We start from the raw sequence: 23,783 nt of genomic DNA, 5'->3' as shown, positions 1-23,783 counted from the left end.
AGAAACAGCTGTAGATGGGGAAAAACGATTTGCTGGTTTTTAAGGAATTGAGGAAACGACCGTACGGAGGAGACTCCTCGAACCGAGCGAAATGTTAACCCTCACACAGATGTACCGCTGTAAAGGGGGTGCTTTAGATTCGATAAATCAATCTGTAGTACTCCGGCCTAAATCAATACAATGACCGTTCCAGAGTAAATTCGGTCACATGAGAGGATGGGTTGATCTGTAGGAGGGAAGCTGAGAAATGTCTGAGATCAATGGTGATCGAGATTGTGGGTGCGTGAATTCTGAATATGATAAGCTCTGAATGATTGAAATTGCTCAATTGAGAGTAGTTGCTCAATTGATGAGTTGATGATCTTGTGTTGTCGATGAGACGTGAGATTGATGATACTGTTTATGTTGATGATTCAATCATGATTCAGAGACTTATTTATATTGCTGGAAATTTTAGACACCATGATCCCATGAAGTGTGACAGTTGATGGAATCAAGGAGTGGGGAAGTGGAGATCGTGTTTGAAACCAGTTTCTCAGCGTGTGGAGACTTGGTCGATTTTCCACCCACTACCTCATGAATTCCTTCAACTGATTGCACGATTTGCTCACATTTCATCGTGTGTTTGAACACACGTGCCGTAGATCACCAGACCAAAACCCTAAGTGATATCCCCCCAAAGTGACAAGATTGACGTCTCGTGGAATGTTAGTCAATTGATGACTGCGTGGTTTGATGGGACGATGAGTCCATGTATTTGCTGAGTTGAACATGATGTTCTGAAACTCATGAATTGAACATGTCATGAGACAGAGGTATAGTTCTTACGATGAAGTGAGCAAGTATTACTCATTCAATGGATCGTTGAATATTGATTGTTGAACCAATATTCCTTGGTTTGAGCAAATATTTATCATCTGAGCAAGTGTTTCTCATGTGATGAATTGTTAAATATTTGATCGTCTGAGCATGTGTTGCTCATCTGATGGATTATTGACAGTGTACCAAAAATATTAATTAGAATACTGGGCGTTGAACCGAGCATAATTAATAAAATTAATGACCATGAGGTCGTCGTAAAATTATTAAGGTTGGATCTGGAATGATGATCCTTGGATTCAGAAACCCTAATTTGATCAATTGATGATCAATTCATGGTTCGTCAGAAGTTTAACCATGGGACGAAGGAGGGAGCGACTACATGGACCGTGGATCAACCATGTAGTGTCCATATGCTCACGTGAGAAAATACAAAGAACTCCTGAAGAGTTGACGATTTGTTGGTGAAAGAATGATTAAATGCTGGTTTAATCATTTATTCGAAAATGCTCGTCTGAGCCTTAGGTGAGAAAACCTAATTAATTATGACGAGGTGAGGGACCGATCATGGAGTCATGAAACCGGCCCTGGGTAGCCACGTGACCGCCTGATGATCACTTCATGAAAATCCAAAGTGTTTGGAAGAGTCTTGGACCTAATACGAGCAATTGTGCAAATTAGGTCAAAACTGTGAAAATTGATGGGACCGGTTTCCGTGAGCCAAAGAGCCAATCTTGGTCGGTCAAGATAGCATGCCCGTGTCCCCAAGGCGTTCGCGTCTCAGTCCTGATAATTTTGATATTTTTTGGCGTGCAATTGAGCATCCATTCGAGAAAATATGCCAAAATTAGGGTTTCGACGAAACTGAGGAAAACACCATGAGATGATGAAAAATAATTATAAAATAATGAATGAGGGGGCGTGGGACCGCTGTGGTCAAGGCATGGTCGTCCGGCCGTGACCACAGTCCCGTGGTGCCTTTTCCTTAATTTTATAATATTTTAATGATTTTATGAAAAATTCATGAATTTTGAGAAATTTGATGAATTTAGGGAGTTTCCATGAATTGAAGGAGTTTTCATGAGTTCATGGAAGCAAAATATTAAAATAATAAAATACACGGGCGTGTGGGACCATGGAGGCATGGACGGCCGGCTATGGACCAGTCCCACGAGTTTTTCATAATTTTTAATATTTTTAGGTATTTTTGATGATTTTAGGGAATTTTTCCTAATTTGAGAGAAATACCATAAAATCAAGGAATTTGATGAATTCAAGGAAAAATAGGATAAATAATAATAAAATAATAAAGCAAAGGGCGTGTGGGACCGGCTAGGCCCGGTCCCACAAGTTTTCATTATTTTATTATATTTTATTATTATATGATGATTTGTGCAAAAAATACCATGAAATCAAGGAGTTTTTTCATGAAATTAGAGAAATAATAATAATAATAATAATTATTATTATTATTATTATGAAAACGTACCTCTGAGGGCTTTTATTGAAAATAGGGAAAAGAGTAATATTACATGAAAGTGTTGGTAACCTAGCTACAAGCTGGGAACCAACACCCTTTTGAATAACAATACCTAAACGATGAAAAAGAAAACTGCCAGTGCCACAATTTGCGTCATTGTGAGATAGACAGTTATTTAACCTCTTTACAAAAGCCACTGTGTCCTCACTTAGTTCACCTAATGTAGTGAAATCAAGAATATGAAAGCCATATCCGTGAGACTCACACTTCTCTAAATATTTGTTGCGTTTACGGAGAATCGCCTTAGAGAGAGCTTGACCCGGGGTGAAAGAACGAATTTCCCCAGTGAAGGGAGAAACGCCTGTGACATCGAAGCATGTATCTCTTCCGTTTTCCCAGTTGTGTACCAATAAGTCGGCCGGCCTCAAAGCAGCATTCTCATCTGAAAGAAAACCTAAGGCTGCTTCTTTACGTGATGCGACACCGGCTTTGATACATATATCCATAAAAATGTCACGTACCAGATCGTGCCGGAATTTGAGTCCAACGTCGCTAGCACAATGTAGGGCATGGTCTCCAAATATGTCCATCTCCTTATTACAACTTGAACAATGACTGCCTTCGGGAAACAGCGGGATGCCAAGGCGGTAGCTGAGAACGCTTATGAAATGACGGGGTCCAAGGGTTTGATTCAAACCAGCAATGGGTATGGCAAGTAAATAATCTTGGGCGTGCTTAAGCTTGTTACACTGCCATAACACACTGTCACGTACACTCAAATGAAAGGTTGTGGGTATCCGTTTCTTCACTGCTTCGAAGTATAAAACAGCCAGAGAGTGCATAGAATGAGGGGTTGTATCGTCAAATCTATGTGAGGAAGAGGTAAGACCACAAACTTGGATGTAGGCTGCTAAGGCTTGCTGATATGTTGAGCTTGAACTGGTAGTAGGGGTGTCCTTCAATATGACATCCTGTATAGCCCGAGTTTGAAACTGTGAAGCCAAGTAGCAGTAATTGCTGGTGTCCTGCATCGTATACACGCCGAGACCTCCGTCCTTGATTGGTAGGGTAGCAATGCGGTATTGCAATGGACCAAAACCTGCCCCATCTGCAGTAATAAGTTGTCGCAATTATTGAAAGAGGTGATCTTCAAAGTGAGTCATAGCTTGATGCAATGCTAAGGGGTTTGTATTGCGCATAGTAAATTATAATCTTGAGACCCCAGTACAATTGCGCAATAATAATAGTTCGCTTTGCGGATCCTTGAGATTCTTGACGACTGACATGAGGTTGATGGTTTTAGTCACTCTCTGCATCACCATTTCCTTACAAAATTGCAAATCCAGGCTGATTGGACCACCTAAGAGTTTGACATCAGTTGAGGGTCGGCCAATGTTGTCAGGAAAAACGCCTGGAATTAAACTCCGTTGGTCTGGTGTAGGCCAAAATAACTCGGTTTTGGTGATGTTGAGGTAGAGACCCCTGCAGAAACCTTTAGATTGAATTATAGCCAAGGCCTTGGAGACTTCCAACGTATCACCAATGATGGTGCCGTCGTCGAGGTACCATGCATTTAATTCTAACTTGCACTTGGAGGCGATGCTCAATACAACAGGATGAAGAGTAAGTGCGAAGAGCAACGGACCAAGGGGGTCACCTTGTTGCACTCCCTTAGCCGAGGATAGGATGAACTCATTATAGTATAGCCGAGCCGGTTTAGCATCAAAAAATTCGACCCATTGAGCAATTGCAGGACAATGGGATCTGACCTCTTGGATTAGTGTAGTACGATCAACCATGTTAAATGCGTTCAAGAAGTCGATGAGTAACATGGAAGTATTGTGCATTGTACCTTTTAACTCCATGAGTCTGTTGACGGAATGGAGGATACTTTCCCCACCACATGGCACTCCCACACCAAACTGGTAGTCACCCAAATAAGTGGACATTTCCTTTCCAATTTTCACAGCTGCAACTTTGGAAACTAACCTGCGCCATATAGTACCCACAGCGATGGGTCTGAGACCACCACCAGGTTTCTGTAATGGCGTAAGGGGAGCACTGGCAATGTATTCACCTAGAATGGCAGGGCATTTTCCAGAGAGTAAGATATTTACCACCTTTGTGATTGATATTACAAGCTCATCTGCAACTGCACTTGCTGCTCCACTCATGGCATCAAGTAGATGATGTGACCTGAGACCATCCCTGTCACGGATGTTCCTTTGGGGAAGTTTTTTATAGCACCAAGAACTGAACACGTGTCTACAGCAATGGGATCAGCAGAGATTGCTTCAGTGGGTATAGTAGGAGGGTGAGCATGTGGGTGTTTTTCCTGCAGTTCCGTGAGTGTATCTGTAGTGCATAGTGCAATACCATTTGATGAGAGAACTAGAATAGCCGATGTATAGTGCCCAAAATTCAACTTCTTTCTGCAAGCCTGCAAGTTGGCACTCTCTTGAGTCTTCTTGCTTCTTGGTTTTCTCAATGGTTTACGCTTTGGTACCTACAACAGTTTGGTGATGAGAGTAACACATCCATTATGTTCTCTCCAGGTGAGTATTGCACGATTGATAGAGGCAACTTGCAGGAGTTTTCTGTTGCCAGACCGCTCTTCGGGTGTGCTCTTAGGAGTGTAGAGGTTGAGAGTGCAAATATGAAGGAGCAATAACTTTATCCATGATGATAAGTCAGTGGGACTTAATATGACAACATCCAAGCATGATTTAAGAGTTCTTGAGAAGTTCAGTCGACAAGGTGGAGGAATACTATTGATAGTGGTAAATTTCCTTTGAAAGACTTCATTGAGCAGTTCTACAGATAGGGATGGGGTATTCTCAACCACAGTGTCTGTTGTGTCTTCGGCAGTCGCAAAAGTCTTGGTAATATCATAGATAAGGAAATCAGCACATTGCCCATTGAATGGTCCTGAGACAATTGTTCCCTGATGGCTTGAATGACGACAGGGTTTTTTCCAGACATGCATACTCATGCATAAACTGCAGAGCCACATCTGTAATGACCCTAGAACTCGTTCCCAGGCTGTAAAAACATTCAAGTTGTTGCTGATTCTCTCCTTGCAGGTTTTTTTAGCCTCTGTTGTACGAAAATGTCTGTCATTAAGGTGTCTGGTGAACGAACTGCGAACGAACCCTCTACCATTAACCCCGTCTCTGCAATCGTCAAACCCTTTAAAAGGACAATGAAAGTGATCACCTTATGACTCTGTATCTTCACCAGGATCATGTGATGGAGTAAAATCCGTTGCATGGCTAAAGTATTGAGATTCTGATATAGAAGACGACGACGCAGATGATGATACACCATGTTGTGATGAGGAAGATGATCTAGAACGAGTGTTACCCATGGCATCTGTAAAAAATAACCGTTGTAACTACCTCGGTTGGTGAGAGACAATGGTTAAGAATGGCATCAATCGAAAGGAAATAACAAGGGGATTTGAAAGATGAAGAGTGAACAGAATTCCATGGAGGAAATTCGATGCAATTGCCGGAACAAATTTGCAGACTTTCTGTCGCCTGTAAATCGCCCGGAGTTTCTCTCTCATACCCTTTATTATTATTATTATTATTATTTCCCTGATTTCATGAAAATTCCTTCAAATCATGGTATTTTCAAAATACATAAAAAATAATAATATGAAATTATGGAAACACGTGGGACCGGTCCCCAGCCGGCCGGCTATGCCTCAGCCGGTCCCACACGCCCATGTATTTTATTATTATTGTTTTTAGGATTTCCTTCATCCCATGAAACTCCTTGATTTCATGGTATTTCTCTCAAAGTAAGAAAATCCCTTCAAATCATGGAAAAATACATAAAAAATAATAATATAAAATTAGGAAAACACGTGGGACCGGCCCCCAGCCGGCCGGCCATGCCTCAGCCGGTCCCACACGCCCATGTATTTTATTAATTATTTTTAGGATTTCCTTCATCACATGAAACTCCTTGATTTCATGGTATTTCTCTCAAATTAGGAAAATCCCTTCAAATCATGGAAAAATACATTAAAAATACATACAAATTAGGAAAACTCGTGGGACCGGGCCCTAGCCGGCTGGCCGCGCCTCCACGGTCCCACACATCCTTGTTTTTATTATTTTAATATTTTTTGCTTCCGTGAACTCATGAAAACTCCTTCAATTCATGGAAACTCCCTAAATTCATCAAATTTCTCAAAATTCATGAATTTTTCATAAAATCATCAAAATATTTTAAAATTAAGGAAAAGGCACCACGGGACCGTGGACACGACCGGCTGACCATGCCCGTGCCTCAGTGGTCCCACGCCTCCTCATTCCTTATTTTATAATTATTTTCATCATCTCATGGTGTTTTCCTCAGTTTCGTCGAAACTCTAATTTTGGCATATTTTCTCGAATGGATGCTCAATTGCACGCCAGAAAATATCAAAATTCTCAGGACTGAGATGCGGACGCCTTGGAGACACGAGCACGCTATCTTGACCGACCAAGATTGGCTCTTTGGCTTACAGAAGCCGGTCCCATCAATTTTCACAGTTTTGACCTAATTTGCACAATTGCACGTATTAGGTCCAAGACTCTTCCAAACACTTTGGATTTTCATGAAGCGATCATCAGGCGGTCAAGTGACTACCCAGGGTCGGTTTCATGACCCATGGTCGGTCCCTCACTCCGTCATAATTAATTAGGTTTTCTCACCTAAGGCTCAGACGAGCATTTTCGAATAAATGATTAAACCAGCATTTGATCATTCTTTCACCAACAAATCGTCAACTCTTCAGGAGTTCTTTGTATTTGCTCACTTGAGCATATGGACACCACATGGTTGATCCACGGTCCCATGTAGTCGCTCCCTCCTTCGTCCCATAGTTAAAATTCTGACGAACCATGAATTGATCAAATTAGGGTTTCTGAATCCAAGGATCATCATTCCAGATTCCATCCTTAATAATTTTACGACGACCTCATGGTCATTAATCTTATTAATTATGCTCGGTTCAACAACCAGTACTTTAATTAATATTTTGGTCATGCTGCCAATAATCCATCAAATGAACAACACATGCTCAGACGATCAAATATTCAATAATTCATCACATGAGCAACACTTGCTCAGATGATAAATATTTTCTCAAACCAAGGAATATTGGTTCAACAATCAATATTCAACGATCCATTGAATGAGTAATACTTGCTCACTTCATCGTAAGAACTATACCTCTGTCTCATGACATGTTCAATTCATGAGTTTCAGAACATCATGTTCAACTCAGCAAATACATGGACTCATCGTCCCATCAAACCACGCAGTCATCAATTGACTAACATTCCACGAGACGTCAATCTTGTCACTTTGGGGGGATATCACTTAGGGTTTTGGTCTGGCGGTCTAAGGCACGTGTGTTCAAACACACGATGGAATGTGAGAAGGTCGTGCAATCATTTGAAGGAATTCACGAGGTAGTGGGTGGAAAATCGACCAAGTCTCCACACGCTGAGCAACTGGTCTCAAACACGATCTCCACTTCCCCACTCCTTGATTCCATCAACTGTCACACTTCATGGAATCATGGTGTCTAAAATTCCAGCAATATAAATAAGTTTCTGAATCATGATTGAATCATCAGCATCATCGATATCATCAATCTCACGTCTCATCGACAACACGAGATCATCAACTCATCAATTGAGCAACTACTCTCAATTGAGCAATTTCGATCACTCAGAGCTTATCGTATTCGGAATTCACACAACTACAATCTTTGATTACCATCAGTTCCACACATTTCTCAGCTCCCTCCTATAGATCAACACATCCTCTCTTGTGACCGAATTTACTTTGTAACGGTCATTGTCTTGATTTAGGCCGGAGTACTAAAGATTGATCTCTCGAATCTAAAGCACCCCCTTTGTAGCGGTGCATCTGTGTGAGGTTTAACATTTCGCTCGGTTTGAGGAGTCTCCTCCGTACGGCCGTCTCCTCAATTCCTTAAAAACCAACAAATCATTTTTCCCCATCTACACAAAAAAAGATACTAAAGCGAAAACATTCAAAGCAAAAACCTTTAAGGAAAAACGAAGGTTACCTCATGAGAAGCAGCAGGGTTGAAAACCCAAGGATGATATCCATTATACTTCTCAGGCAAAGAAAAAGATATGCGGGGAACGCGGGGATCAGCGGTAGTAAAACCGTAAGCCCAAGGACCCACCACAGGAAGTGGAGTACTAGCCCAGAGATCACCATGGTCAAGGCGGATGCGATCAGATTTTGGCAAAGGCAGCTTAGCAGAATAAGGGGTGACAGTCAAACCGGTCTTATCAATCTATTCCAACAGACGAATGCTATTACCTTCCCTAATTTTCTTAGCAGTAACATGGATACGACGAGGGCCAACAATCTAAGGAAGAAGATTACTCTTCTGAAAAGAATCAGCATACATAGCATTGAAGTTTACGGGGGTATAATCCTCTCGCTTAGACCTCCCCTCAGCAAAGGGATCATAAGACTCCAGAGTTGTTTTACCCTTGCTACGGCACCATCTCTCGCGAAGGACACCCCAGAAGTTACCAATATACTGCATAACTCCTCGGACTTGAGTCTTGTTCACCGGGTCATTCCTGGTAGACAAAACGTCATAGTAGAAGGGATCCTTTCTACTAAACAAAGGTAGGAGCATGCCTGCGGCCAATTGGCCAACACTAATCAGGAGGTTGTTCTCATCGTAAGGAAAATCCCAGATAAGGGACTCGGTGAGAACATCAGGACCATTGACGAAGGAGATCTCGAATTTATGGAGGTGAAAAGACTTGGTGATCTCAACAATAGACAGATGAGCCAAGCTATCCTTGTCACGCAATTGAAGCCTCTGAAGCTCATAGTGAAGAGGAGGAGGAGGTGGAAGGTCCTCAACAACAACTTCTTCAACCTCAGGGTCTGCAACATCCTCAGAAACCATAGCCATCTCAGTACCAGTAGGTATCGGGATGGCGTAGCATCAGGATGATCCATCGCGGAGGTGGATCAGTTGACGAGGAGGTCCTTGGACTCTTACGCGCAGGCTTCTTCGGGAATATCATAATTCCTAGCACCAACAAAGAGAACATCCCATCAAAAGTGGCGGACGAAAATCACAGTCCACTTCAGAAGCAAATAAATGGCAAAATCTAGTATACTTTGGGCATGGGTTTTATTAAACCAACCAAAGAGAGGGTTTAAACTTGTTAGAGCACAGCTCGGTCAACCTCGCATGCGTTGATATCTCAAGCATGTTTGTCAATGTTAGTGATCAAAACTATAAGTCTTGATTTCTAGCCTATATAGCTAAGTCTCAGACTATGATAAAAAAGTGTAGTTGAGCTCAAGAAGTTCATGGCGATTCATCCTAAAACGATGAAGATCTATACAAGGAACCGTGGAACTTCATCAACAAAAAGGTATGTGGAGACTTGAACTTATCTATCACTCAAAAGTCTATCTCTTCTATCTCATACTTCTTATGAGACAAAAGTCATATGCTATGTAGACTAGATCATACACATTTGATATTTCGAGATGAACATTCATTGCTTATCTTTTATCTCAAAATCATGTGTTGCTAAAGCGTTTCGCTTTCATAAAGTTTATCTTCACCTAGTGACGAAAGTTATGAAAATTTTCAATCACTTTGAGAATTGCTCTGACGTGAATCGGTCTGTGAATAACGGCTACATAGCGTCCTCTGAGAATGTCTCAATGATTGAAATAAGAGTTTAGATTACATAACCATGTATTCCTTGAACCGGAGTTTTCGAACTTTGTTGATCAAGAGAAATCGGGAGGATTGTGGAATTGGCTTGCCAAGTCCGCGAACCTAGTCCGCCGACTCAGTCCGCGAACTGTCGGAAGTTCTCGACCGAGAATTTTTGCTGGATTTTCCAAAACTCGTTTGTGTGCTAAGTCCGCGAACTCAGTCTGCGAACCCAATCCACGAACTTGTTTGTGAACTTAAGAGGTTATGATCTAAAGATGTGCTCTGAACATGAAATTAAATTACTAAAGAATGCTTTATGCAAACCGTGGTTATAATGTTCATGAGCCGATTCAATCGAATCGAATCATCTTTGATTCAATTGTGTCTTGTGTAGTTACATAAGATCTCATCGCAATTGAACAACTCATTAACTAGTTCATTTGAGTCAATTGAACTAGTTATGGTGAAGAAGAACAAGGTTAATATGAAATGCTCATATGGTTGACCTTTTTGGGTTATTATGTTAAACCAACATACACGTACACGTTTGGGCATGGTTTTCACGAACCCAGTAAACGTCTACCCCAGTGTGTGTGACAAGCTAAGTTTTCAATCTAACAGTTGAAAAATATTAGCTTGAATCTAAATCAGGTTTTCATCTAACAGTGAATAAGGATTGCTTTGTAACTAAGGAAAAACCCTGATTTGAAGGCTATATAAAGGAGACATCTAGCATTGTGCAAAACTAATCCCCACACGTCTGTGTGCTACTAGTGCGCCCGCTAGACTCGATCTCCATTAACCTTTGATTTTCTTCTCTAAAATCAGGTTAACGACTTAAAGACTTCATTCGGATTGTGAAGCCATACTGATACTACTTTATCGTAATTGTGTGATCTGATCTTGCATCTTATATCGTATGAGTACAATCGATTGATTGACTTGAGATCATGAGAGTTATCCGATAGGCAATATAAAGAAGTCACAAACATCTTCGTCTCACTGTTTGTGATTCCTCGACAATCCGCTTGTGTAGTCAGGAAGGATTGTAGAGAGGTGATTGATTAATCTAGGCTGTTCTTCGGGAATATAAGACCGGATTATCAATTGGTTCCTGTTCACCTTGATTTTATATCAAAAGACGGAACAAAACCTAGGGTTTATCTGTGGGAGACAGATTTATCTTTTGATAGACTTTTCTGTGTGAGACAGATCTGTTTATTATCAAGTCTGCGATTTTGGGTTGCAGCAACTCTTGGTTGTGGATGAGATCAGATAAGGGAATCAAGTGTGCAGTATCCTGCTGGGATCATAGGCGTAGGAGTACAACTGTACCTTGGATCGGTGGGAGACTGATTGGGGTTCAACTATAGTCCAGTCCGAAGTTAGTTTGCAGTAGGCTAGTGTCTGTAGCGGCTTAATACAGTGTGTATTCAATCTGGACTAGGTCCCGGGTTTTTTCTGCATTTGCGGTTTCCTCGTTAACAAAATTTCTGGTGTTTGTGTTATTTATTTTCCGTATTATATTTTATATAATTGAAATAATACAGGTTGTGCGTTCGTGATCATCAATTGGAAATCCAACCTTTGGTTGTTTATTGATATTGATTGATCCTTGGACATTGGTCTTTGGTACCGTCCAAGTATTCCTTGTATTTGATAAAGACTCCCTATTGTTTTTAGCTTGAGTAAAAATCAAATCAAGAGAGAGATATTAACTCCTTGAGATACTTTTATCTATATTGAGTCTGACTGTCTAGTTGATTCTCTAGCAAAGTATTTCGGAGTTAGTCCATACATATTTCTAATAGAAATATTGGGTGGTCTCGTTAGACCCCCGCTTTTTCAAAACTCATCGTAAGGCAGAATCAAGGATCATTCACCACCAAAATCAAGGTTGCAGACGAAGACCAATCATGGCAGAATCGTCATCAAAACGCGAAATGGGATAAAACCTAAGTTCTCATACAACATGAACAAGAGAAAAAGAACTTGAATTCTCACATGCAAGTACAACAACAACATCAAGCAATCAAAGAAGAAAATACAGGATTGAGCATGGAGAAATATGAAAACAACGGCAACAAGTAAGAACCACTTACTTGTACAAACAAGTGTTGAACCAGAGCCTTGAAGAATTGAAGGAGAAAGGGAACAGTTAGCAGCACGAGAAAAATCTCTATGAAAGAGATGGAGAGCGACAGTTCGAAGAAGAAAAAAAGTTAATGAAAATTCCTTCTCTTTATTCCCTTCTTATAGGCGGCTGGAGAATCCAAAAATTTGGATGTCCCGAAATTCAAGGGGAAGTTATTGCATGAAAGGACATGTAGGGACCACCCAATCGGTACGTGCAAAAATGGCGGCGTAACGGAAGTTTTCTTCCAATCCTACCAAACGGTAAAATACGAAAGAAAAGGGGAAAACTGTGAATACCAATATTATGCGGAGCACGTGTCATGATTTTAGTGGCCGCATACAAGGTAACTGTGTAGCCCTCGCTATGCAGAGAAACCTGAGTAACATAGGATACCTTCGCAGTTCTGCTTTATCTCATCCCGAGAAGGGATACTTCGACGTCCAGGATGGAAAAAGTAAAGCCTAGTCTAGGAAGGGGTAGCTGGCGAGGGGACAGAGTTAGATGACGCATCTAATCAACATTAAATGCACAAATCTCTTATCTACACGCATAATCAAAGAATGTGAAGAGAGATGATATGGCGGTACCTGATTGGCGGAGGCTGGCGGTGAATGAAGGTACAACCTGTACTAAGGTTGGGAAGTTCCCGAAGGAACATGGGTCGGCTGAGATGGCATAATACGACTGGAAAAAACACGTGGTGAACGAAGGTACCATTGGTACGAAAGGTATATCAGCAAACGATGGACCTAGAGGCAGCAAAGATATACCTGGAGAAAAAGGGGCTATAAATACCAAGCCTCGCCAACAAACAAAGGGCATTCAATATCTAGGAGAGAAGATCTACTCTTAATATTATACCTCTTTAATGTTTAGAACTTAAGTATTTACTTCAACTTGAGTTCTCTCTATTACTTTGGAAAGCATTTAAGATCTTTGTAACCACCATACTTAATATAAAACAATCACTCATTACTCCGTGGACGTAGACAAAAGTCGAACCACATAATCTCTTGTGTCTCATGATAACTTAGAAGCCTTTACATTATATTGTGTTCTTAGTTATTATTGTGATCTTTGATATCTTAAATTACTTAGCATTATCAGTTCAACAGAGGTATCGATACTACTTAGTATCTGATTCTATGAGTTGTATACATTACGTAGACTACGGGAAAACGAGTAATCACATCAATGATTGAAATGAGAGTTTAGATTATATAACCATTGGAGGATATAAGCATTGTTATGGAAACCCATATATGTATAAGTTCTTATTCCTTGAACCGAAGTTTGCGAACTTTGTTGATCAAGAGAACTGGAATACTGGCGCAAACCCAGTCCGCGAACTGGCGGAAGTTCTCGACCCGAGAAATTCTGCTGGAGTTTCTGAACTCTGTCCGGGAACTAAAGTCCGCGAACCCAGTCCGCGAGCTTGAGTAGGTTATATCTAAAAACGATGTTTGTGAACTTATTCTTATATAAACTAAGGAATGCAAATTGCAAACTCTGGCTATATAGTTCATGAACCGATTCGAGTGAATCAAATCGTTTTTGCTTCGATTATGGCTTGCGTAGTTACATAAGATTTCCTTGCAATTGAACAACTCTCTAACTAGTTTATTTGAGTCACTTGAACTAGTTACGGTGAAGAAGAATATGGTTGATATGAAAGTGATCATATGGCTAACCATTTGGTTGACTATTGTTGAACCAACAAATGTACAAGTTTGGGTACGGTTACACAAACTTAGAAACGTGCATTTCATTTGTGTGTAACAAGCTAGTTTTCGATCTAACTGTTGAAAGATATTAGCTTGAATCTAATCAGGTTTTCATCTAACGGTGAATATTGAATGATTTGTTACCAAGCTAACATTGTTTGCAAACCCTGATTTGAAAGACTATATAAGGGAGAACTGTAGCAACTGGGAAACCTAATCCCCACACCTTCTGTGTGATACTAGTTGTGCTAAGCTAGAGTCGATTCTCCTTTAACCTTTGGTTTCTTCTTCTAAACCAGGTTAATGACTTAAAGACTTCATTGGGATTGTGAAGCCACACCGATACTACTTTCTTGTAGTTGTGTGATCTGATATTGATGTTTCTATCGTACGAGTACAATTGTACTAATTGGCTTGAGATTGATATCTCCGATAGGCAAGATATAAAGGTAATCACAAACACTTCATCTCATCGTTTGTGATTCCGCAATATCTTTTTCGCTGCGTCGATTAAGATTATCGTGAGGTGATTGATAATACTAGGCTGTTCTTCGGGAATATAAGTATGGTTTATCAATTGGTTCATGTTCACCTTGATTTATCAAAAGACTGAACAAAACTTGTAGGTATATTCGTGGGAGACGGATTTATCTATTACCATAGACTTTTATGTGTGATACAGATTTTTTTATTAAAGTCTTCGACTTTGGGTCGTAGAAACTCTTAGTTGCGGGTGAGATCAGCTAAGGGAATCAAGTGCGTAGTATCCTGCTGGGATCATAGATGTAGGAGCATAATTGTACCTTGGGTCAGTGTGAGATTGATTAGGTTTCAACTACAGTCCAGACCGAAGTTAATTTGGAGTAGGCTAGTGTCTGTAGCGGCTTAATACAGTGTGTGTTCAAACTGGACTAGGTCCCGGGGTTTTTCTGCATTTTCGGTTTCCTCGTTAACAAAATTATGGTGTATGTGTTATTTCTTTTCCGCATTATATTTTTTTATATAATTGAAATATCACAGGTTGTGCATTGTTCAATCAATTAGAATATCTGACCTTTTGGTTGTTGATTTAAGTTGATTGACACTTGGATATTGGTCTTTGGTACCATCCAAGTTATCTCTCTAGTATTTGATAAAGACTCGCAGATTTCTATTTGCTTGAGTATATATCAAATCGAGAGATTGAGATATAAACTCTTTGATATACTTTTTATCTAGATTGAGTATGAACGTCTAGTTGATTCTCTAGAAAGTATATTGGAGTTTGTCCATACAGATTGCTAAGCGAAATATTAGGTGTGGTTGTTGTACCCCCACTTTTTCAATTGGTATCAGAGAAGGCAAACACATTTAAGACCTTACAAGTCTGCGTTTGTAGCGATCTGACTCTATGAACGATAAAGTCTCTTGTAACACTTCACCAGGTTTAAAAACCAATCGTAGAAAAAGTTCTGATAAACTGGTTATTCTCCAGAAAAGGTTGGATGAACAAATCCGGATCAATTCTGATCTTGTTGCTGAAATTGCGATACTTAAGGATTGGAAACCCATTATAAATCCTTTGATTGATTTGAGTAACTCCAGTTGTTCCTCTTTGAAGAACTGTCGTAGATCAGATGATAAACAACGATTGGATGTTGTGAAAACTGATATGACTCAGAACTGCTCTGCCAAACTAAAAGATGTTGGCACATGTTTGTTTTGTGATTCCTCCAATCACTTTCAACATGATTGTGTGTCTTTTCAAAAGAGTCTAAAAGTTGCAAGTAATCTTCACAAGAGAACTAAACAACTTTTTGCTTCTCTAAAAGGACATATAAAACTATCAGAAAACCATAAACATAATAGTACTGATAGTATGGGAGCTTTTGCTTTAAAATCGACACCACCCTTTCAATGGTTTCTTGACAGTGGATGTAGCAGACATATGACAGGTGATCTCACTTGGTTCGTCTCCTCGGACGACTATGAAGGCGGGCCTATAACATTTGGAGATGGGAGTTGTTGCTACATAAGCAAGAAGGGGACGATCAAATTACCCGGTGTACCTGAAATCCATGATGTAGTCTACGTAAAAGGTATGACTGCAAATCTTCTTTCTGTTAGTCAAATTTGTGACAAAGGCCAGAGTTATCTTCAATGCAAATGGATGTGACATTGTAGACAAAACTGGGAAAGTATTTTTTCAAGGAACTCGTGGTAAAAACAATTGTTATCTTCTTGATACTCAGTTCAGCAACTGTTGCAATTTGACTAAGGTGGAATCTACACATCTTTGGCATGAGAGTTTTGGTCACATCAACTACCATCTTCTAACTAATATCACTAACAAAGAACTTGTTAGAGGCGTTCCCAAAATCAATGCAAAGATTGTAGGTGTATGTGGTGCCTGTCAAAATGATAAAAAAACGAAAGCTCACCATAAATCGTCTCGAGATATCCTCACTAAATCTCCACTTGATTTAATTCATATGGATCTCTTCGGACCAATTCAACAACCCACGGTTTCTGGTAAGAAATATGCTTTAGTTATGGTAGATGATTACACCAGATTCACTTGGGTTGAATTTCTGTCTCATAAGAATGAAACCCTTAATGAATTCAAGATTACTGTTAAAAGAATCCAGAACGAACAAGTTCGCAAACTAAAGAAAATTAGGAGCGACCGTGGAACTGAATTCAAGGACACTAAGGTGTTTGAATTTTGTGACGAACTGGGGATTATTCAGCAATACTCATCACCCATTACTCCTCAAGCTAATGGAGTTGCAGAAAGAAAGAATAGGAACATTCAGGAAATGGCCAGAGTAATGCTCCATAACAAAAACCTCCCTCTAAGGTTTTGGGGAGAAGCTATCTTTACAGCATGTTATTTGATCAACCGTGTTTACTTACGGTCTAAAACCCTAAACACTCCTTATGAGTTGTGGTATGGAAGAAAACCCAACCTACACTATCTTAGAGTGTTCGGAAGTAAGTGCTATATCCTAAAATATAGAGAACAGAGAGGGAAATTTGATACCAAAAGTGATGAAGGTATCTTTCTTGGCTATGCCTCTGATAGCCGTGGTTTTCGAGTATTTATTCTCAGAACCCAGGTCATGATGGAATCTGCTAACGTTATCATTGATGATATTAGTGATTTTCATCATGATAATCCTCCTGCTGAATTGCCTACAACCGAGACAATTGAGAAAGTCAAAGAAATACCAGAATCAGTTGAAGTTATCCCAACTGTTGTTGATCCTGATATTTCTAGTGACGAGGAGAAGAGTAATGATCATGCTACTCCTGCCGAACGAGAACGTGTCCCTCCACGACACCCCTGGGTTCAAAGGAATCATGATCCCTACAATATTATAGGGGGAAGAGATTCTACATCTAAGACTAGAGGGAAACTTCAAAATATGTGCAATTTTGGTTGTTATCTGTCACAAGTAGAACCAAGAAATATTGATGAAGCTCTGAAGGATTCCTTTTGGGTGAATGCTATGCATGAAGAGTTAAATTAATTTCAAAGACAATATGTATGGGAACTCGTACCTTGTCCCTCCAATGTTAATATTGTTGGAACAAAATGGATATTCAAGAACAAGTCTGATGAATTTGGCACAATTATCAGAAATAAAGCCAGACTTGTCGCTCAAGGATACTCACAAATTGAAGGTATCGACTTTGACGAAACCTTTGCTCCTGTGGCACGACTTGAGTTCATTAGACTTTTATTAGCTCATGCTTGTTTTCTCAAGGTTAAGATTTTCCAAATGGATATAAAATCCGCATTCCTAAACGGAATTCTAAAGGAGGAAGTCTATGTTGCTCAACCTAAAGGATTTGAAAACCTCGATTTCCCAGATTATGTTCTTAAGCTCAAAAAGGCATTATATGGGTTAAAACAAGCACCTAGAGCCTGGTTTGAAAAACTTACCACTTCTTTTATTAGAAAAGGTTTTTAAAGAGGTGGAGCTGATAAAACTTTATTTACCAAATGGAGTGGGAATGATGTTGTCATTGGTCAAGTCTATATAGATGATATCATCTATGGTTCAACTTCTGAGAGATTTGCAAAGGATTTCCAAGTCTCTCTTGCTAAAGAATTTGAAATGAGCAATGTTGGTGAATTAAAATTCTTCTTATGATTACAAATTCAACAACATAAGGATGGAATTTACTTATCCCAGGAAAAGTATGCAAGGGATCTTGTGTCAAAATTCGGTCTGGATAAGTCATATCCAAAACTGACACTTATGGCCACTACTGGTAAACTGCACAGAGATGAGAAAGGAGTAAAAGTATATCAAAAATTGTATCGATCTATTATTGGTAGCCTTTTATATCTTACAACTACTAGACCTGATATTTCTTTTAGTGTTGGTTGTTGTGCTAGATTTCAGGCTAATCCAAAGGAATCTCATCTTGCAGCTGCAAAAAGGATCATACGATATGTCAATCACACTGTCGGGTATGGTCTATCTTATACTTTTGATACTAACACTGACCTTTCTGCTTATTCAGATGCTGATTGGGCAGAATGTGTAGAAGACAGAAAAAGTACATAAGGGGGTTTCTACTACGTAGGACTGAATCTTGTGGCTTGGCATAGCAAGAAGCAGAATTCACAATCCCTGTCTACGTGTGAAGCAGAATATATTGTTGTTGGCTCATGTTGCACTCAACTTCTATGGATGAAACAAATGCTAGCTGATTATGAAATTGATACTGGAATAATGAAGATCTTTTGTGATAACTCTACTGCGATTTCAATCACTGAGATCCCGTTGAGCACTCAAGAACAAAGCACATTGATATAAGGTACCATTTTATTCTAGATCTTTATGAAAATGGTATCATAAGTATGGAATTTGTGCCTTCCGAGCAACAATTGGCTGATATTCTTACCAAACCATTAGACACTGCTACATTTCAACACTTACGACAGTCTATTGGTGTTGTTTTGGTTCATTAATTGTTTCTATGACTCTTGCCCCTGTTCTTATCTCGATCTTTTGGGAAATTGAGTATGAAACTCCAGTAGTATTTACTTCAATTCTATATTTGTTTCCATAGGATTGATTTTTCTGTCAGAATTCTTTGTGTGTTGTGTCAAAACAAATCCTTCTTTTCTTTCGAAATTAAGATTGCTCTTGTTGTTCATTCGGGAATGACATATTATGGGGGGAGAGTTCTTAACTGAACTTGTGCTTAATTGTCAAATCTTTGTGGGGAGTGCGGCTGTGGAATATTATAGGGGTTATCTTGTATCTTCATAAACTCCTTGATGAATGCATTTAGCTTTGGCTTTATGATTGCATCTAAATAAAATGATATATGTTTCTTTCTTTTGGTCATGAAATGTCTTTTTCGGAAATTTCATTAGGATCCCGTTCTTGTACCTTTGCCAATTTTATTGACAAAAGGGGGGAGAATTAATATGTAGTTCACACTACAAATACATATGGTTTTCGGATCATTATGAAAGGGGGAGTGGTTTCCATGTGAGATGGAGTATTGACTAAGGGGGAGTGATACATATCACCATATTATTGTTGTTGAAGTTGTGATACAATTTAACTTTGACACCGTGTAATGATACTATGACACTGTATAACAATGATTGAGAACTCGTGTTTTCTCGTTTTTATAGATACTGATTTTCAACAACGATGATGTTGAACTTACAGCCTTTGGTATCATTGGAGTACTTCGAAGTGACGAAGATTTCAAGTAATATTGAAGATTAGGCATGTGGAATAGGAGCTACAAAAGTTAATTTATTTATTTTTTGTATTCCATATGTGTTGATAGTTTTGTCACTAAAATTGACAAAGGGGGAGATTGTTAGAGCATTTCTCGGTCGAACTCGCATGCGTTGTTATCTCAAGCATGTTTGTCAATGTTAGTGATCAAAACTATAAGTCTTGATTTCTGGTCTACTATAGCTAAGGTCTCGGACTAGGATAGAAAGTGTAATTGAGCTCAAGAACTCCATGGCAATCATCATACAAGACGAAGGACTACTCAAGGGACCGTTGGATCTTCATCGACTAAAAGGTATGTGGAGACTTGAACTTATTTATCACTCAAAATTCTATTTATCTCCTATCTTGAGACAAAAGTAGTTTTGCTATATAGACTTAGATTATACACATTTTCTATTTCGAGCCGAGTTTATCTCGCCTATCTATTTCTCGAAATATGTGTTGGTAAGATTTTGCTTTAGCCTAGTTCATCTTTACCTAGTGACGAAAGTCATGACAATTTTCAATCACTTTGAAAATTGCTTACTTTAACGAAAAATAGTTTGTGAATAACAACTACAGAATATCAACGTCCTCTAAGAATGTTTTAATGATTGAAATAAGAGTTTAGATTATATAACCATTGGAAGATATAAGCATTGTTGTGGAAACACATATATGTATAAGTCATTATTCCTTGAACCGAAGTTTGCGAACTTTGTTGATCAAGAGAACCGGAATAGTGGCGCGAACCCAGTCCGCGAACTGGCGGAAGTTCTCGACCCGAGAAATTCTGCTGGAGTTTCTGAACTCCGTCCGGGAACTTAAGTTCGCGAACCTAGTCCGCGAACTTGAGTAGGTTATATCTAAAAACGATGTTTGTGAACTTATTCTTATAAAAACTAAGGAATGCAAATTGCAAACCGTGGCTATATAGTTCATGAACCGATTCGAGTGAATCAAATCGTTTTTGTTTCGATTATGTCTTGTGTAGTTACATAAGATTTCCTTGCAATTGAACAACTCTCTAACTAGTTCATTTGAGTCACTTGAACTAGTTATGGTGAAGAAGAATATGGTTGATATGAAAATGATCATATGGCTAACCATTTGGTTGGCTATTTTTGAACCAACAAATGTACAAGTTTGGGTACGGTTACACAAACCTAGAAACGTGCATTTCATTTGTGTGTAACAAGCTAGTTTTCGATCTAACTGTTGAAAGATATTAGCTTGAATCTAATCAGGTTTTCATCTAACGGTGAATATTGAATGATTTGTTACCAAGCTAACATTGTTTGCAAACCCTGATTTGAAAGACTATATAAGGGAGAACTCTAGCAACTGGGAAACCTAATCCCCACACCTTCTGTGTGATACTAGTTGTGCTAATCTAGAGTCGATTCTCCTTTAACCTTTGGTTTCTTCTTCTAAACCAGGTTAACGACTTAAAGACTTCATTGGGATTGTGAAGCCACACCGATACTAATTTCTTGTAGTTGTGTGATCTGATCTTGTTGTTTCTATCGTACGAGTACAATTGTACTAGTTGGCTTGAGATTGATATCTCTAATAGGCAAGATATAAAGGTAATCACAAACACTTCATCTCATCGTTTGTGATTCCGCAATATCTTTTTCGCTGCGCCGATTAAGATTATTGTGAGGTGATTGATAATACTAGGCTGTTCTTCGGGAATATAAGTCCGGTTTATCAATTGGTTCTTTTCACCTTGATTTATCAAAAGACAGAACAAAACTTGTAGGTATATTCGTGGGATACGGATTTATCTATTACCGTAGACTTTTCTGTGTGATACAGATTTGTTTATTAAAGTCTTCGACTTTGGGTCGTAGCAACTCTTAGTTGTGGGTGAGATCAACTAAGGGAGTAAAGTGCGTAGTATCCTGCTGGGATCAGAGATGTAGGAGCATAAATGTACCTTGGATCAGTGTGAGATTGATTGGGGTTCAACTACAGTCCAGACCGAAGTTAATTTGGAGTAGGCTAGTGTCTGTAGCGGCTTAATACAGTGTGTGTTCAAACTGGACTAGGTCCCGGGGTTTTTCTGCATTTTCGGTTTCCTCGTTAACAAAATTATGGTGTCTGTGTTATTTCTTTTCCGCATTATATTTTGTTATATAATTGAAATATCACAGGTTGTGCATTGTTCAATCACATATTTCTATTTGCTTGAGTATATATCAAATCGAGAGATTGTGATATAAACTCTTTGATATACTTTTTATCTAGATTGAGTCTGACTGTCTAGTTGATTCTCTAGAAAGTATATTGGAGTTTATCTATACAGATTGCTAAGCGAAATATTGGGTGTGGTTGTTGTACCCCCGCTTTTTCATGGACGTATACTAGAAATCGTGGATAAGGATGCCTTGAGGACCAAGGGCTTAATCTCTCCTGTGAGAGTTGAGTTATGTCTATAGGGTTGAAATGACACCTTTTCCCTTTATCCAAATTTCACCATCTATAGTAAGCTATCAGTTCTTGGTGTTTTCTAAATACTTGTATTGATAACACTTGTCTTGTTTTTGAAATAGATTGAAAACCTATTTATACAAGTCATTGAACGAACACCCTGATCTCTTAGAAAGTGGAGGAAGTGAAGTAGTGGAGAAGTGGGTTTGTGCGGAAGGTAGTGATCATCGTGTTTCCGTTACGAGAGAAGAATGATCGCACGTTCACCCACTACTCTCATTACTATTAACCGTCCGTCTTTCCTGTCACATTCTCGTAATGGGCGCGTTGCACGCCGCACGCTGTAAGCCGCCAGACCAATACCCCATTATGTATCCCCAAGTTTGTGACATGTTTGATGTCTCGAGTGAATGGATCAAGTCATGTGACTTGCCGTTAAAATCAGCACATAGTGCTTTTAGGTTAAATAATAATAAATTATTTGTGAAACCGATTGTTATAGAGCATTTCTTATAATCGATATACGTAAAGTATCGCTTTAGAATAAGCAGCTGAAAGTAATCGATGTGTTGGAAGCATCATTGTTTTTGAGTTCGATCGAATCAGTCACGGATCGAGTGTCTTAAAAGGGTAATGCGATCGACCACTTTTGGGTGATCGTTCGAGTGCCTTATGGGCGAACTACCACCTGGTCGATCACTCCCTGCAGAGGAGTGATGGCTGACGGTCATAACGTTACTTTGTTAATTTTCTGAGAATAAATCTACACCGTCCAACTAAGCTGGCGAAGTTGGATGGTCGTGATCGATTTGCGGCAGTTGTTCAATGTTGTTGATGCAATTTTTAGGGTTTGGAGGCCGATTGACAAACTTCCTTTTGAGAGAGCGATTCGAGGCGCTGCGTTTGGGTTTGAGTAGGTCGATCGACCATATACAAAGGTGGGTTGCCAGCGAGCATGCTGACATCCCCTGGGTCACCTAAAATTAAATCTAAGCCACCCAATTCGGCTGTCGAATTTGGATGGTCATGATCGATTTGCGGCAGTTGTTCAATGCCGCAAAGTGATTTTAGGGTTTCTTAAAACAACGCGCTCACGCTACTTTGAGCAAACGATTTGATATTCCCTGGATTTGCCGTGGACAGGTCGATCGACCAAGGGAGGAGTTGGGCTAACGGTGAACACGTTGGCACCTCTTTGATCGCTCGAGATGTGATCCAAGCCGTCCAACTAGACCGGCTAAGTTGGACGGACGCGATACATTCTTGAGACCCTTTTTGTCAGTCTCAGCTCGTTTGAGCCATTTTATGCAGCGTGAATGCCCATGTTTGGGTCGGCGTTCGAAGTGCTTGTGAATGAGCTACATAGGGCTCGATCGACTGGGGCATTGGTGGGCCCGCCGGTGGTTACTAAGGTGATTACCTAGTTCTGCTAGGTGTAATCCAAGCTTGTTAAATTGCGCGGCCAAATGGTGTGGCCGCGATTATTTTTTTTGAGACTGATATTATGATAGACACATTTTTTGTCTAATTTGTTTTAAATACTATATATTGTTGGCACTCGATTTTGTACTAATTTTGGTGTTTTATGTGTTTGTAGTCATTTTTGGAGAAATGCATTTGTGTGGGAAAAGTTGCTCAAAAAGTGCTATTTGGACCCCCGGAGAAAAGTATTAAAGGCACCCTCATTTTGGATAAGGGCACACCAGGCACC

The sequence above is a fragment of the Papaver somniferum genome, chromosome 7 (assembly GCF_003573695.1).
Source record: "Papaver somniferum cultivar HN1 chromosome 7, ASM357369v1, whole genome shotgun sequence".
NCBI lineage: Eukaryota > Viridiplantae > Streptophyta > Magnoliopsida > Ranunculales > Papaveraceae > Papaver > Papaver somniferum.
This window is presented reverse-complemented; position numbering follows the sequence as displayed.